This window comes from Anabrus simplex, chromosome 13, assembly GCF_040414725.1.
Source record: "Anabrus simplex isolate iqAnaSimp1 chromosome 13, ASM4041472v1, whole genome shotgun sequence".
NCBI lineage: Eukaryota > Metazoa > Arthropoda > Insecta > Orthoptera > Tettigoniidae > Anabrus > Anabrus simplex.
The window spans coordinates 16,892,278-16,909,881 of record NC_090277.1 but is presented as its reverse complement, the minus strand read 5'-3'; positions in this window follow the sequence as shown (position 1 = coordinate 16,909,881).

The window sequence follows — 17,604 nt, the reverse complement described above, 5'->3', positions numbered from 1 at the left end:
TGATTACCTTTAATTGTTGAGCTATCTAATGGTGAGATGGCGGCTCCGATCTACAGAGCCAGGAATATCGGCCGAGAGGATTCGTCGCACTGACCATGCGCACCTCGTAATCTGGAGTCCTTCGGGCTGAGCAGCGGTCGCTTGGCAGGCAAAGTCCCACTGGGGCTGTAGTTTGGTTTGGTTTAGGAGTTTTGTAAGATTATAATTATACATATTTCATTTTTGTGATGTTTAGCCAAATTGTTGATGGTTTTCATTCATTCCCGGATTTTCCGTTTTCCCGTATTGTACGTTTTATTTTCATGGTCCCTCGAAAAACGGAGAATCGAGGTTTCACTGTACCATTAGTCTGCAGTTATCATAGGCCACTTGTGAATAAATGGTACTGAATTAACTATAAAATATATCTTAATTCGCCTCAGACTTGCTCCACCCAACATTACAAAAATTCAATGCAACTGTCCCCACCTGAATTTTTCGTAATTACAGCAGAGACTAGGCTGTCTAACAAGTCTGTATTGTTATTAAATTTTGGGAGCTAACGACTCGGTAGGCCATCACATTTATTTTTCTTATGCCTCAGCAGTTTTATGCCATTCAAGACCTACACTTTAAATATTTCCTTTCCCCCTCTTTCTCACAGTCTGCATGGCCAATAGGAGGTTTTGCACCTTGTGTAATAACAATCACGACAGTAACAGTCGCCAATTCGTAACCGTGACTGAACAACAATTCTTGTTGATACCTTGGTTCTAATTTGTCCCATTAGTTTGTACGGCAAAAATGTATTGGATTTGATGTAAAGCAATTTGAGTTATGACGGGGCACCGAGAAGTGTCAAAAACATACAGTAAAAATGTTGAATTATGTAATGTACCAAATAAAATTCTCGTTTCTCACTGAAATTGATAAGTCTTGATTATACTTAATCACAGCATGATGCAACAGTTGCTCACACACAGACTTGCACCTATTTTCATTTAAAATTATGTGCTCAGGAAACACACTACATCACACGATTCAATTGGAGCATACTCCAACTTAAGAGGCGGCCAGAGCTGGAACGGTTGGCCACCAGCTCAGTGGTTGTTGTAACATGGGTCAAAAGTTTGTAAGAGTTTTTATAAGGAAACGAAACAAGGTAAAATTATTTTGTTTTTATAGCGCATGGTAGTCTGTGATACACTTTTCATTAGTGTAAAAGCATTTCAAAAGGAAATGCAAATATAGTTATAAAATGGTAGTTAAAGAATCTCCATATGAAATTGAGCTCTGAACTGCAGTTTTCTAAAATTGTTTTAAGTCAAGATGGTGTTCAAATTAAGAGCAAACTATACCGTAGGGAAGTTAATTTTTTTTCTCTAAGGGGCTACTTAAACATACTTCAAAATTAGGGATTCTTTATATATTTAATCGTGATTTTAATAAAGCTCTGCTTATTGACTTAAGAGTGTCGGCCGAATTCTAGTGCTGGTAGTTCAGCCAGTTTCCGTCACATGTCGCAGCGTCACAGAGCCTTGTCCTTGAAGAGGGATGATGACAGATTAGCTCTTACCCATGCAGGGATGTGGTGAGCGAGATCTTCAGCTGCTATCAGTCGCTTCCTCACCCTTGCTTCATAACAAGCGGCAGTGGACACGCTGAAAATACTTTGTTCCTCGCTAGTTGTGGTATGACCTTTCAATAGCATGTTACATTTTGTGGTGGTTTATTATGCCGTATCTTTTTACCGAGTGCAATGGAATGGCAAAATGCTTGATTTGTAATAAGACATTAAACTTTATTAAAAGTTATAACACTGGGCGAGTTGGCCATGGGTTAGATGCGTGCGGCTGTGAGCTTGCATCTGGGAGATAGTGGGTTCGAATCCCACCATCGGCAGCCCTGAAGATGGTTTAACCCCTCAGCGTCACAGCCATTTAAAGAGCTTCCTTCCCCGCGACCGGATGAGATTTCAACTACGCGCGTCTGAAATACATTCACTTAAAAAGCGTTTCTACAAGTATAAGAGAAGCACGATATTCACGAAATTTGGAATTCCTTATGATGGAACTATGTACGTGCAGATAATTACATCATTTTTTCACATTACCTTAGTTATTTAGTTTCGTGTGATAGAGTTCGAAGCACTCATCGAGACAGAGACCCACGTCACACTCCTGGCAGCAGTGCACCGACGTCTTCTTTTTGCCGTGTTTTGAACACACGATACGTCTCTGAGGTTTGGATTTCTCACTTTTTGGTGCTAATTTCCTGATAAAATGTCTTTCTTGCAACCTTGGACTGTATTATCTGATGCGCGCCGGCCTTGAATGTTTCGTTCCCTGCCCGTGCGAGCGTATTTTGTAAACAAACCTTCTACCAGCTGAATCCGGTAAGATAACTGTTCAGGGCCGATTGCAGAAACGATGACTAGTTTTAAGCCTTAGCCATCGTCTACCTAAACGACTAAATCATTCACGATCTTCCATTGCATAAACAATGTTCAGTTGATGTTTAACTAGACATCCCTTAAAGTTTCAATTTTGGTTTGAAAATGGAGACAGAAGTATCTTTCATGCAACTCTTTGCTTGTCGCAACCAATTTATAAATTGATCTTTTTTCATGAATTATTAAGAAAAGAATATTTATTAGGACAATTTCTCTATGGAATATTGTACAAGTGTTTCCTTGACGACTGCTTTCTATTGTAGAAATAATTTATATATTTTCTCTTGAGTTATTTGTTTGTTTTCATCTTGTCAATCTTATGTTAATTTTAAGGTCACTTCCTCTAAAGCATTACTTTGTCAATTTTATATATTTTTCATCTAAACAATGTTATGTGGCTGAAGATGTTGATAATATACGAAACATGTACCACTTTTGACCATTAAAAATTGCCTTAACTCTTTCATGCTCTGTGGGATACCTACTTCCCACTAATGCTTTTGTGAGATTAAACCCACTGGGTTGTATTATTCCCACAAACAGTATGTGCTGTCGTCTAGCGAAGAGTCCAGGAAACGTGAAAAAAATTATAGCAATGAAGTTCTTTGAATCGTGTGTCTGTCATACATGGATATCTGACCAAGAAGGCTGTGAATTGATGTAAACAGAGCTGAAATAGTGCAAAATTGAAGACTTTTCATCCTTACTTCTGAAATCCATGTACAGGTATGTTTTATTCAATTTGTATGTATTGTTAGTTTATCTTTAATTGTGCTACCATCATATTAGGTCATAAATAATGAATATCTATAGAATTATAGCCCATTTAATTAGTGGGAAGTATATTACCATTAGTTTGCTCATATGCCATGAGCACGTGTTACCCTATTTTTATTACAAGCATATATAAGTTTTAATTTTTTTTAAAGATTATATATTTATCTCTAAAGCATATATACTTAGTCACCTCAAGTATCAAACTATGTGGATCATTTATTATTATCCCAATATATTTTCCTTTATCATAACCTTTGTATAACGAATGTGAAATATTTTCAGATGGCTCGGAAAGGGTTGTCAGATCTACTATTACTGGAGACTTTGTATTCTCTTCCTGATGGTGACGACGATGCTGGGGAGGAACATGATGAAGGTGCAGTGGCAAAGATGGCTAATCTGTTTGAATTCAACTTGATGATACTTGAGGACTCCATTGATGAGTCCACAGATGGTTATGGAGGGGAGACTCAACAAACTTGGCGTCACTAATCAGCTGACATTTAGGAAAGGATTGGCTCTAAAGCTAATTGACGGCTACATTCAAGAAAGCGGAGTGGTATAGTGGCATTCTAGGTTCCAAAGTGAGGTGTTATTGGAGTACCTGATGACATTCGTCTGTCACAAGTAGGTATTCATATTCCAGCACAGGGCAAAGACTAGTGTAGATGTAGGCAATGTAGTACAAAAATTGAGGAGAAACTCCCAAGATTATCTGTTTGGCTTGTCGAGTACCACTTTGTGTGGTCCCTTGTTTTGCTCAATTTCATGAGTAGTAAACTACCTACTAAACCAAAATATTTGGACTATCAGTATGCAGCACTATAAACATTACAGTGGTGGTTGAAAATTGATTACGATCTGTGTGTCAAGTTGTTACTCTTTTTTTTTTTTTTTTTGGAAATGTATTGGTTTTATGTTTGAGAATACATGTACATATATTACTGTGTTATTATTGTTTATTTCTGAGCATCTTCATACCATAATTATCAATTTGAAATGCGAATGTAATTGCAGCATTATAGCACGGAAGAGACCACTGGGACGTATACTTCCCACTAATTTTCTTTCAGAAATGGCTCATAGAAAAAATATAGAGAATGTCCTGATCCATTATATGGTTCCATTTATTGATGTTTAGCAGCAAATTTCGCTAAAAATATTAACAGAAATAATTTAGTCACGAAAGGGTTAAGCAATCATTGTATCGACTAGGTGGAAAATAAATAAATACTTAATTGTGAATCTATTGAAGTGCGATACGGACCATGAAGCTGATTTTATGTAAACCAATGAAATTCGTCGGTGCGCGCGCTGAACACCAGTCAGCTGTTTGTCTTCCAAAACATTACTCAAATATGGCTGAGCATGACTTGCCCACAGATAAGAGTATCGCTTTGGGTGCAAATGAAATCTCGTAATATTATCGACACTAAAGCGACACGCCACCGTAGGGAAAAGTGTAGCTTACGCCTTCATTATAGCGTTGTTACAGTGAGTGTAATTTACTCAAATACAGTAGCTTCGACGAAGAGAAGATGAAGCAATAGTAATGTGTAACCGAGTGTGTTGTACGGGCCATATAGATGTAGCTTGCATTCTGGAGATCGTAGATTCGAAACGCATCATCGGCAGCCGTGAAGATTGTTTTCCATAGTTTCCCTATTTTTACACTAGGCAAATACTAGGGCTGTTGTTATGGCCACAGCTCTTCTTCCCCAGTCCTCTTTAAACGATTATCACCACCACTTGACTTTTCCAAACCTATGTGATTATATAAAAATCCCATACAATCTACTTTTTAGTTTTCACTATTATGTGTGTTTACTTGGCAGTAAATGTAAGTGTATCTCTCCTGGTTGATGTATGTGACAGCCCTCAGACGATCGGGACACGTAATAGGATATATTTTGAACAGATTTGGAGGCCCCTGGTGTGTAGACAAGCTGTTATTGTCTATAAAATGCAAAAACCTACATATCATTTCAAACCTGTCCCTACTTATGATATCTGAAAACGCAGGTGTTGATATGACCCTGCTCTTCGAAAAATAAGACCGAGATGTTGGCTTTTGTACAATGCCCATCATCAGAAATAAAGCTAACACAGTATAAATTTTGTTTACTGAGACAGGTGTCCAGAATCGAACGGGTGACCGAAACGAAAAAAGATTTCCGCAAGCATTTATGCTTTTCCATAGGATTTTAGAATTGTTTGAGCTTGACATAATTTTATTAGAATAGTACTTCTCTTTTGCTACTTTAATGAGCCTGTTTATCCAGTTTCGGTATGTTTTTATGTTATATATTACATCCTGTTTACAGGAAGAAGTAAAGCAATTTCTACGTCAAAAATAAGGAAAATTACAGCAATTAAGAAGAATCGTAAGGAGAAGGGGAGCCGGGCTGAAGATGAAGGTTCTTCCACTATGGCTGGTTGGTCCAATTAAAGTTTTAAATTCATTATGAAGGGTATTTGTAATTGAAACCCAAGTAAGACGTGAGGGAATTAATCAGTAGATGAAGGGTAATATTAAAAGTCCAATGTCTATGATGTTGACATTATTTGAGGACTCATCTTTTGTTTTACAATTGTCTGGTGTAATTTGTCTCTTATTCTAATGGAAGTTAGGATTCTAGTTGTGATCCGTGGTGTTATCTTTCTGAATTTTGATCTTGCCGTCTTTCAGCTTGCTTTTTCATAAGAAGTAGAATGTCTTGCGATATGCCTGGTGGTTTATCCATTTTCGTAGCGTTGAAACTGCAGGCAGTGGGTATCCCATTTTTTCTCGCAAGTAAATGTAGCATTTCTGCGAAACAGCACGTGGAGTAATCGCTTTACAAATGTCCTCCTTATTCCATTGAACTCGTTTAGATCCATTTAACTGACGTCTTATTTGGCTGGGTGAAAATATTTTCCTCAATATTCGTTTAACTTCGTCAGACACTATTCATGTTCTTTAGTTTGTGAACATTTCTTTGTGAAAGCGACAGCTTATTCGCAAGTCCTTTGTATCGTAATTTTAATTTCATATTCACATCAGACAACCAAGCGTTTCTTGCTTCGAGATCTGCAAGAGTTTTTAATAAGTTGTCCTTGTCTGAAGTGGCAGTAGGATTATCTTGTGTGTCAGTACGTTTGTCAGCTGTTCTCTTAATGGGTGGTAATTGTTTCAAAGTCTCAAGAGCTCGTTTCTGCACTAGTCTTTTGTCGTACCGTTCCTTCCTTTCTTCTGCAGTAGGCGAGGTCATGGAGGCACTAACTACACGTATGCTATCATTCCTATTCACTAAAACTGCATTCGTGTTAATGCATGGCAATATAAGTGAGGGAACAGCACCGGGTTTGAGCACCCACTCCCGAGGCAAATTCAATAATTCAGACCTCAAGTCCCTTATGTAGTCTGACTGCTGAAAATGAAGAGAGCATATTCGAGCATTTTTAATATTTACCAACCTTTTGTAGTTTAATATCACACGGGAAAGCATGCAAAACTATTTCACTTTCTTCAGTGTTTCGGTTGTGGGATTTACAGTTTACTACAGCGCAGCCCGGCAGAGCACTGTGAAAAATAGAACCGTAGTCACCGTATCACGACCGCCTGTTAAGTGATGTCTTTGTAGATACACTTTGCGGCTTCATTTCACAAGGTTCTCGTACCTTGTAACGAGTAAGTCACAGCCAAACAGCACAAACGAAAAACGAAACTAGGTCCTCTGACACACTTTTAAACACTCACGCACTGTAAACGTAAACAAATACATCCGGTACATGTGATAACTGAAGGATTTGCCGCGATCTACCTTGGTCCCGCGTGGCTAACTGTGACGTCGTGCGCTAAGCGAGGAAAATGCAACACCTTCTGCGCACGGCTGAGTGTACCCCACTAGTCTACCCCTACTAATGCTCTTCTTGTTGAGACCAGTGAGCTCCCTCTTCCAATTCGTCTTAAGCTCTTCCAATTCATCTTAAAATTATAACATCCAAATATTTATTTAAATGCTTTGCCGTCGATCAACACCCGTTGATTCCCAAATTACAGTTATTAAACGACTACTCCCTTCTATCACAAGGCCGCCGTTGCAAGATGCCTGCTTTGTCGTATGCCTATCAAGTTCTCTTCTCTTATAAAAATTATATCTTATGCACTCTTGCTTCTACGTTTTATTCAGTTAATTTTGACTGTTTATTTTTCTCGTCTCCCCTGCATCTTTTTTTCTTCCACTACTTCGGGTACTTCGTTGAATGGCCCTCCTCTTAAAAAACTACGTGTTTCCCTAAGTGGTCCCGGCTTCAATATATATACTGATGGCGCAAAAAAACTCTTCCGGTGTTGGAGCGGCGTTCTTTATTGCCAATACGCATGTTGCTGAACTCTTATCGTTTACCCGGTGAATTTTCTATTTACCCTGCGGAACTCTTTGCTATTCGCCAAGCACTTATGTATATTAAGCATCATTCTATACGTAAAGCTGCTATTTATACGGATTCTCTCGGTGCTGTCCAATCATTAATATCCTCCCATTTCTCTTTCAATTGGTATTTGTATCATATTAAAAGTCTTATTTATACCCTGCATCAATGTGGGGTTGTTCTCACCTTTGTTTGGGTCCCTAGTCATGGGTATCTATAGGAATGAACAAGCTGATTTGTTCGCTAAGTGAGCCGCTCGTGAAGGGGATTCCCAACTTCAACTTGCCGTTCCTCTGCCATATTTTTACCCTCTTCTTAAAAATTCTTCCTACCGTCAGTGGCAAGAGGATTGGAATAATTCTGCCTTTTTAAAGGTTGCTTTTACTACAATATCCAGCCTTTTATTCCACCCCACCCTTGGTATCGGAAGGGTAATTATTCTCGCCGTCATATTACAAACATTATTCGCCTTCACTTTCATGCCGTAACTCCTCTGTACAAATATCGATTACACCTCTCCACCCATTGCTCCTGTGTATGTGGTACAGCGAATGCTGATGCAAATCGTTTATTATTTCAATTCCCTGTGTTTGATTCTTTTCGTCTGGCTTTTCTTTCTCGTCTTGTCAGTCTCCATAAATCTCTCCCCACCAACGTCTCCTGTTTGCTTACTGTTGTCTCCTGCTATAATACGACTTATCAATCAATAGCTGGATGATTCTCATTCAGTATTTTTCATGTTGGCGAGGTTACATAATCCTGCTTCCACTGCTTGTCTCTTGTTGCTTATGATGTGTGACTAGAAATGGTGTTCAACTCTGTTCTCGCGTCCTTCATCGTACCATAATTGCGTGTGGTTATGCATTATCAATGTAATATCACGATTATACATCTTGTGGCTGGGTGAAATAATAGAGCCCATAAATTCCCCAACAACAACAACTCCAAGGTCATTCTCAGTTCCCTCTCAGCAGTGATAGTGTGTGGTTGAGTGGATAATTGCCATGACGAGGTGCCGTGGACGTCCTTGACGTGTGATAGTACGAGTGTAAGTCGTAGGCTATGGCAGCGAACACTGAGGGTGAGGAGGCTCCTGACCCCGCGTGAAGAAACAGTTCAAATGGAGCAAGATACAGAAGATAACTCAAGTGAATAATGCTGATAGGCAAGATAGGTGTGCGGATAAAGAACTTGGTGATCAGATTCCGAAGGCTGAGCCACAAGCAGTTTACCCTAGTACACATTATGGCCCATTTATTATTTTCGTGGAGTCAACCGCATCACAAAATGCTGGTCATATGCATCCCATGACCTTGGGTAGAACTTTTTATGAGCATATTAATTATCCCGGGGATCAAATCTGTGGCACGAAAGAGTAGAAACAGTACAAATTGAATTTGTATGCGCCGTACAAGCGAATTCATTCCTTAAGCATCCTTTATTCCCTGAACTTAAACTCAGGGCGTATATACCCAGCTCCAGTGTATTGCGCATGGGTATCATAAGGGGAATAGAAAAAAAACCTAACTGATGCTACTATATTAAAACATTAAGTCTACGGCAACTATCAAATCAGTTCAACGTCTGAATCGTAGGATTGTTAGCCAAGAGGGCAACCAGTATATCCCAACGGGATCTATTATTTAAGTTGTCTTTAGGGCACAGAAACTTCCTCAGTATGTTTCACTGTATCAGGTACATTTAAAAGTTGAGCCATGTGTTTTGCCCCTATCATTTGCAAAAAATGCCAAAGATATGGACACGTGGATAAACATTGTAGGCCGACAAGTCCAAGGTGTGGGCGTTGCGCTCTACACCACATCACGACGAACTGGACAGAAACATTTCTTCAATGCGTTCATTGTCAGGGAACCCATTTAACCGGGGCACCTGAATGCCCGCCACACCAGCAGCAAGTTCGTATTAAAAAGGTCATGAGCAATGATAACGTATCGTTCAAGGACGCTATGAAGAAAGTCCAGCCTGTTGAATGCAATACTGATGCCATTTCCCAACATTTTCCCCCATTAACTAGGGAGGTGCGGACTCTTACACCGGCGGATCTACGAAAGAGAAAATTTACGCAAGTAATTTTGCAGTCACCTCGACCTGTGCCCACCCCGGGATACGATCGGGATGGTTACTATAATTTGATTCGAGCTACACCTAGCATGGAGATGGATACATCACGAGTATCAAATTTTTCTAATATTCCTGGCCAGAGGATCGAGACTTCAATAGTAGCGCCTCCATGACGCAACCGATTTCTTCTTTTCAAAGGCAAAGCGACCACCTGCAAAGTGGCATTTACCAATCCATCAAACAATTGGTGCAATTATTGGGTGATAATCCAACAATAGCTCATAATATTTATCAGTTAAGGGATAAGGTTTACAATTTTATACAGTTCTATGATCAGAATCACACAATGGAACTCTAGGAGTATCATGAATAAACGTCGTGAGCTCTTTATTATTATTATTATTATTATTATTATTTATTTTCTACTAATTGTAGTTACAATTTAGGGATGGTGAATGGAGAAAGGGCATAGCCCCATATACACAAAAGTGCCTCCATCACCACTTAAAATGATAATATACAAATATACAATTACATTCTACATGATGTTCTTATATACAGTTAAAATATTTACATAGGCATATTTACATACAGTAATACTCACAAGACCTGTTCAACATTCAAGTCATTCGACACACACACACACACAGAGTCTCTCTCTCTCTCTCTCTCTCTCTCTCTCTCTCTAGAAACCCCACATATATTTTAGCTAGGCCGGCTCACTCATACCCATTTACCGTCTCAATCACTTGGGACCCCATAACTTTCATCCATCCTCCCACTCATACTGAACATTCTCACAGTAGATAAATTATGTTTTGTACAGAGGGTTTCGTTATATATACATCCGTTTTACGTCTTTACAGAAATTTTCTGCAGGTAGTTCTTTTATCTGCGGTGGGAGTTCATTCCACAACCGAGCAGAAGAACTAAAGAAGCCACTTTGATATGATGCTGTTCTTGCAAATGGAGGGAAAAGGGACACACCTCGACCTCTTTGAGCGGAACGATAGTTCAGCTGTAAGCGGTTGAAAGGGTTTATATGAATGTTACCTGCGAGGGATTTTCTCAGGAAAGTAATATCTATTTGTTTACAGAGGGATGTTATGGAGGGCAGTGACCTGGCTGTATTTAAATGACCGTGTTGAGTAATTAGTCGTTCTGCTCGGCGTTGAACTCTCTCTAGTTTCGTCATGTTCTCCACTGTAGTAGGGTGCGAGGAAGGAAGCCCGTACAACAGTATTGGCCGTACTAATGACAGATAGGCTATCTGAACGGCTTTCTTCCTGGCTCCCAGTAGAGATCTGCGGATGAATCCCAGGACTCTGTATGCTTTACACCTTATTTCCTCAACATGTTTATTCCATTTTAAATTGTTGCAGATGTGAATGCCAAGCAATTTTATTGAGGTACAAGGCATCAGGTTTTTACCACACAGTGAAATTTCGTGTTGTAACTGTGATCTTGCTCTAGTAAAACGGATATATTTACATTTCTGTACATTTATACACATTCTATTTATTTTGCACCACAGAACCACGTTATCGAGATCTGACTGTAACTTATTTACGTCCTCATTGCGAATGGCTCTGTAAATGATGGTGTCATCAGCGTACTGTGCCATAGAAGACGATACACAACCTGGCAGATCCAGCGTAAATATTGTGTACAGCAGCGGCCCTATCACACTACCTTGAATCACACCCGAGGTGACTGAGGTTTGTTTTGACCTGGCCCCACTGAAAACAACGCTCTGCGTCCGACCTACCAGGAATGATCGAAACCATGCCTGCAGGTTGCCTTGAATGCCATACTTGTTAAGTTTTAACAACAGTCGTTGATGAGGTACCTGATCAAAGGCCTTACTCCAGTCGAGAGTTACGCAGTCCACTTGGGATATATTAGACTGGTCCAGGGAATGTTGCCACTCATCAATTACTGTTGTTAAAAGTGTAGTACAGGATTTTCCAGGGAGGAATCCATGTTGGTTGTTATTCAACAGGTTTCTCTCATTCAGAAAATCCAGCACATGTTTAACAATTAGGCGTTCCATGCATTTACATAAGCCAGATGTAATAGAGACTGGGCGATAGTTGTCTACATTTTCCCTGTCACCATCTTTGAATACGGGAACGACATTTGCTTTCTTCCATTCTTCTGGAACAGTCCCACTGTTCATTGAAATGTTAAATATTGCACAGAGAGAAGGTGCTAATGCTTCTGCACAGCGATGGAGAACTCTGGCCGGCACGTTGTCTGGGCCGTTCGCAGCATGAGGTCTAGTTCTCCGAAGACTTGTTACGACCTCGTTAGCAGTGAAGTACAAGCTAGTTAGGGGCAGAAAAGGGGGGGGGGGGGGTTGACCTTGGAGTGAACATGTCTTCATCCTTGTCAGCAGTGGAGAAGTTATTTTTAAATTTACTATTGAATGTGTCTGCTATTTCTTTAAACTGATTCAGGAAACCGTAACGCATTTTTTAGCAATAGATGAAACCTGGTTTGAGCCTTCGCATCGCGTATCCTAATTATAATGTTGTTCGTAACGACGGACCAGGATATGGAAGAGCTGCCTTTTTGGTTCTCTTCCCTGACATATAGACTTAATTCGAATATTCAGATAATACCCTTTACGTATGTTATAGGAATATATTATAAGCACATCCCGCTTGTGAATATTTATTGTCCACCGGACGTTTCCATTACTGAAAGGCAATGGGATCAATTTTTCAGCAATTTGCCACAGAGCCATATCTTTTTATTTTTGGTGACTATAATATTCACCATACGGTGTGGGGAGGAAGTATGGACACACCTCAAGGTAAATATTTCCTCACTGCAGTTAGCAAGCATTCTCTTGCAATTTTGAACGACGGTTCCCCTACACGTCTTACTGCGCCCTCCGCTCCTCCCAGCGCAGTGGATCTAACTATGTAAGCGAAGTATGTTGTCTATTACCACGTGGCACACTTTAGGTGACACTCAAGAGATCATTTTCCCATTGTTATTTCATATGGCTTAGGACGACCTAGTTCCACACCTTCGCATTTAATTGACAGTGACGCTGTTCGTTCGTTACGGAGGTTTAAACCGCAATTATATACCGCATATCTTAAGGATAATTTAAGAATACCTGACAACTTTTTCTCTTATCAATCGTTACTTCAGATTTTACAAGAGTATATTAATTTGCACCATCCCATAATAGCAACCCCCCTCCAACTTATGGGCGCCCTCCGAAAGTTAAATGGTGGGACGAGGAATGCCATTTATTGATACAAACTCGTAAGCGTTTGTTCCACCAATATAGGCAACACTCCACACCTAACAATTATTTCCGGCTCAAGCATCATATAGCACACACTCGGAAAGTTTTGCACAAAAAACGTCGTTTAGTTTGGCGAGAGTTTATATCTTCCCTTACTCGTCAAGTTTCTATCACAACTTTGTGGAATGCTATCCGGGCGATAACAAGAGTTACGCAACATTCCCGTTCTATGACAATACCACGCCAGGTGTTATTCAGACCACCTTGTACTTGAGACTCCAGATTATGTAGTATCTCAGTATGTCCACTCACAAGACACGCACGATACAAGTTTTTCCGTGTTATTACAGCCGTGCGACCACCAGGAATTAGAAGCGGTTTTTCAATCTTGTTCGACTTCATCTCCCGGTCCTGATAATTTATCGTGCCAGATGCTTAAATTATTACCACTTAGAGCTAAGAAAGTATTATTAGGTATTATAATGACATCTTTCCAAATGTTATTACGCCACCTACGTGGAATGAATTTTTCTTATTCCTATTCTTAAAAATAGGCAATTACCCTCTGAACCGAACAATTGCCGCGGTATAGTGTTAGCTTTGTGTATCCGCAAAGCCTTTTTAAAGATTTTACTTCGGAGGATTATATGGGCATTGGAGTATCATAGTCTTAACGCCGCAATATCAATATGCCCTTTTTAAGGGACGTAGTTCATATGATGCGTTTAATATGTTCGTTATCGACTTGTTACTAGCGCGTCACAGGAAACACAGCACGATTGCGGTTTTTTCTAGATATCCAACGGGCCTACGACTCTGTACCACTGAATATCCTATGGGATAAACTTGCATCTCTTAAAATACCTGAGGGGTTTATTATCATTCTTAGACAACTGTTCACATATCGAACATTGTACTTTAAAACAGCACAGTATGCAATACAACCACGTCAGGTGAGTACAGGTTTGCCTCAGGGAGATATACTGAGCGGCATTCTTTTTGCTATATTTATGAAGGATTTTGAAACAGTCATTCTCCGTTATGCTCGTATACAGGCGTTCGCAGATGATTTTTTTGATTTATTATACGCACGAGAATTTACAGGTTTGTAGACAGCATATCATATATACGCTTAGAGAGGCCATAACATGGTTGGATGCTCATGGACTTCATCTTTCTATCGCTAAATGTCGAGCGATGATCTTCACACACCACCGTACTTATGATCGCTCACCGATTTCTTTTGATGCTTATGAAATCCCCATAGTCAGTCAACATAAATATCTAGGATTATTTATAGATCATAAGCTGATATGGAAGCAGCATTTTCTCTACTTACGCATCTGTCACCCGTAGACACTGGGAAGCTGACCTGTGTGTGGCAATATCATTGTACAAGTCCACTATAAGATCGATACTGGACTATAGAGCACATATCTTTGACTTGGCAGCGAGTACGAGCTTTAATATTCTTAATATATGTCAATATCCAGCACTGCACACATGTATAGGAGCTCTGAAATCAACACCTACAAATGCACTTTTGGTGGAATCATGCGAACCTCCCTTACATGTGCGTAGAAAAATGCTTGCCATGCAATATTTACTTTAAAAATTTTCTCTTACGAGGCACCCTTTAATCTCGAAATTGCAGCTCCTCCATGAGTATTATTCCATACGGCATCCAGCTTTGCGAAGACTGCCTGCATTATATCATGCCTTCGATGCGTTAAAATCAATCCAGGGTACAGTACTGCAAAGTGTAACTTTAATGCCCTACACTTTACCGTATTCTGTTTTCCATTATCGGCCACAGATAATCCGCCCTACCAGCAGTAGCTATAATGCTGTCATTCGTGCACAGGAGCCAGATCATTTGCCCGCTAAAAGGTTGAAACTTTCCTGTATCTCTCCAAGCATAGTTATATACACAGATGGGGCTAAGAATACTACTGGAGTTGGAGCCGCTTTCTGTATACCTTCAATAAATCTCAAGAAACAATATGGTTTACCTAGTGATGTTTCGATCTTTACCGCGGAATTATTCGCTATCCAACAAGCTTTACTCTTTGTTCAGCGGCATGACTATAAGCGAGTTACGAAATATACGGATGCGCTGAGCGCTTTGCAGTCCCTGATCTCCCACGCTCTATCTTATAACTGGTATGTATATAACGTTAAAAGTCTTCTCTATATGTTTGATAATTCTGGTATTTATAAAACATTAGTCTGGTTGCCCGGACATATGGGTATTTTGGGTAATGAACAAGCGGATTTCCTTGCAAAGCAAGCTTCTCGCCTCCCAGTTCCTATTTATAATAATATCGTTTCTTCGTCAGATTATGTAGCTGTAATTAAACACACTGCGCGTAATGAATGGCGACAGGCTGCACAAGTCAAAGGTACCTCTTATTATCAACTACAAACAACTATCCCGGCAAAGCAATGGTATATGAGAGGATCATATTCCAGAAGACATATTACTAACATCATTGGTTTGCGTTTTAATCATGCCCTTACGCCCCAATACAAATTTCGCTTCCATTTGACGCAGGATCCAAACTGTTCGTGTGGTGCTCGTGATAGAGATGCGGATCATCTACTTTTTCAGTATCCTCTATATGTCAATTCGCGTAGGAAGCTTATCAGTAGTCTCATGCGACTCAAGCAGTTTTTTCCAACCAGTGTTTCTTATTTGCTGTGTAATCCTTCTGCTGAGATCATTAAAGTTCTAAATACGTTTTTGGATGATGCAAATTGCGTTATAAGTCTCTATATGGTGTATGGTGGATCGTATTCAGATACTACTGATTCCATTGGGGTGGTTCATCATTTTTTTTTGGAGTACTCTGTGATAGTGATGTAGTGGAATTTCGTGGTGTGCGTTCCTTCAAAATGAATACTTGTTATGGACTAAAGTGTTCACTTGTATTAGTGTTATTCAGCACATAAAGGATTTTAGAATGGGTGAAATTACAGAGGTAAAAGTCCACAACTCAACACCAACAACAACTCCAAGGTACGTAGAATACGAAGTAGGGATCACGGGAGAATTTAGAACGTATAATTACAAAAAACGCCCGAGTTTTAGCTTACGCCGACGACTATGTTTTATACGTATCACATGATAGTGTTGATGTGTGTGAGAGAAAAATGGAGTGCATTCTTCATGAGGTTGCTCTCTGGTTACATGAACATGGCTTCTCACTCTTACCTTCCAAATATGCTGCAATGCTTTTTACCCATACTCGAGCACCTAACCGTTCTCCTCTCCTTGATCGTCTTACCATTCCCTTTGTCAATCAGCATCCCTACCTTGGAGTCATATTAGATCACAAATTATCATGGACTTCTCATGTGGTTTCGCTTCAACGTAAAACTGATCGTTTTATTACTATATTACGTACGATCACCCGTCGAAGTTGGGGCGTTGACCCCGTTACAGCTATTTCCTTTACAGAGCAACTATTCGATCCTTACTAGATTATTGCGCTCTTTTTATCGACACCGCTCCTGCTACTACCCTTACACGTTTAAAGACAATACAATACCACGCACTACGTGTCTCTTTAGGAGCACTTAAAACTACACCAACCAACGCCTTATTAATAGGAGCCGGTCAACAGCCTTTAAAGATTCGGCGACAGACCATAGCCGCTAAGTATGTCCTCAAACATTTTACTGTTACCCGGTCTCAGCTTATCCCCAAGCTACGACTTTTACATTCTTATTATTCTTCACAACCTCCCCGTGGAAATCCTGTTCCTGCTTTATATGCCGCCTCTTGTTCTCTTATCTCGAGAGAAGTTGACCTCCTCCGTTTACCCACATTGCCCTTATACTCTATCCCTTATGGTAGTCAGTCCTTTTGTCCTCAAGTAATTATATCTTCTTCGGAATCATTTTCTTGTCTAACACATTCTACTCCTCTTTCCCCTCTTGCAACTAAACGTATTCGACTTTCCCTCTACTTAAGGGAAGTAAGTATTTACACCGACGGGTCAAAATCAATACACGGCGTTGGAGCAGCCTTTTATATCCCTGAACCGTATACTCTCTCTGAGTTTTCCCTCCCTTCTGCCTTTTTCTGGTTTTACCGCCGAATTGTTTGCTATTCGACAAGCCCTCATTACCATCAGGTCACATGCGTATGATAAGGTTACGATTTTCACGGATGCACAAAATGTTCTGCACGCCTTATGCTCGCCTCTTTCTTCCCCTAATTGGTACTTACATAGCGTCAGGTATCTCTTATATATCCTTATTCGTTCTGGCGTATACGTAACTCTAGTTTGGGTTCCCAGTCACTCTGGTATCATGGGGAATGAGACTGCTGATCAGGCAGCTTTCTCTAGCAATCCCTCCTTCTGATCTCATACATGAAGTGCGGGCTATATCGTATCAACAATGGCAGTCTGATTGGAATGAATTGTCACGAGAAAAGGGACATTTTTATCATCTATTAGAACCTGTTATTCCTCCTAAACCGTGGTTTTATTATGGCACGTACTCTCGGCGCCACATCGCATCTATTATTCGTCTACGTTTTAATCATGCTCTTACTCCCCAATATAAAAATCGATTTCATCTTTCTCCCCCAACTTCCTGTGTTTTGGCTTGCCTGATACCGACAGTA